The following is a 1381-nucleotide window of genomic DNA, read 5'->3' on the forward strand; positions in this document are numbered from 1 at the left end:
GCTGAAGCTGATGGAGAGAGCGACTTCAGCGGCGCCGTTTCCGCTGTTCCGACAATGAAGGCTGCCTTTAGTGTCCTCCCCCCCCCCTCGCTCCCCGCAGCGATCAGCCGAAATGTTCCTTCGGCGTCTCGTGACTTCAAGCAGGACCCAAGCACAAGCACTGGGAGACGAAAAGCGTCCGTGCGCAAAGCTGGCATAGGGGCGAGGGCGAAACCTAGATCCCGGCCCTCCGAAGGTCACTTTTACTAGCCGTACAACTAGGAGAGGCTGACTAGCAACATCCTAACTTCTTTTGTTTCCTGTTACTTTAAACTTCATGTTGCTTCAGCTCATTTGGGATTCTGCACGGCGAGGAGTTGACGGCTTTATGAGTCAACAGGGGCAGGATTTTGTGTTAGGAGTAAATCTGCTGATAAATTTTGTTTTCTTTTCTTGTTTATTATTATTCAAATCGACCGGTCGGACTTCTTTCACCCTGTACTCACATAGACGCACTCATAAGCTGAGAGGAGACCCGGCAGCCAGCGAGGCATTCACGCTAGAAGCGGAAAAGGAAAAGGGAGAAAAGGACTCTCATTAACACGTTTTCAGTGTGTGCTTGCCATACTCGGCCCACGGAACCCACGCTAGGACTCAGCCCGCCACAGGCCCCCACGAAAAGGGGCCTCGCAACCACCCACATGGCCCAGATCCCACATGGCCCAGATCCCACATGGCCCAGATCCCATATGGCCCAGATCCCACATGGCCCAGATCCCACATGGCCCAGATCCCACATGGCCCAGATCCCACATGGCCCAGATCCCACATGGCCCAGATCCCATATGGGCCCAGATCCCACATGGTCTGGGTCCTGGACAACCTGTGGGGTAGCAGCGTCGTCGGCGACCAAGGCCGTCCGTTGGCCACTTTCCTGATGCGGCCAAAGAAGCCCTGTCGCGGGGAAGGGGAAGGAGTGAAGGGGAATAGGGGAGAGAAGGGGCGGCGACGTCGAGGGGAAATGGATGGGGAGGGAAAGAGAAGCGGCTGCGTAGACAGGACAATGGTCAGCACTCGTGGGGAGGGGAGGAGAGAGGAGGGAAGGGGAGAGGAGGGGAGGGGAGAGGAGGGAAGGGGAGGGGAGCGAGCGGGGGGCGAGGGGGGAGGAGGGGGACATGGAGACAGGGAGGAGGAGGAAGCGGCGAGGGACAAGGAGGGGCAGAGGGTAGAGAGGAGGTGGGGACGGCAAGGTCGTCCAGTAGTCGTATTGGTCCAGTGAGACCGAAAGTGGAGCAGTGGGCCGCCCCCCCCTCTTCCTCCCTCCCCCCAGGCCTCGAGACCACACCCGGACTCATTCTGATTCCTCAACAAATCGTAAAAAAAGGCCTATTGTTTTATGACG

Source organism: Penaeus monodon, chromosome 33 (assembly GCF_015228065.2).
Source record: "Penaeus monodon isolate SGIC_2016 chromosome 33, NSTDA_Pmon_1, whole genome shotgun sequence".
Lineage (NCBI taxonomy): Eukaryota > Metazoa > Arthropoda > Malacostraca > Decapoda > Penaeidae > Penaeus > Penaeus monodon.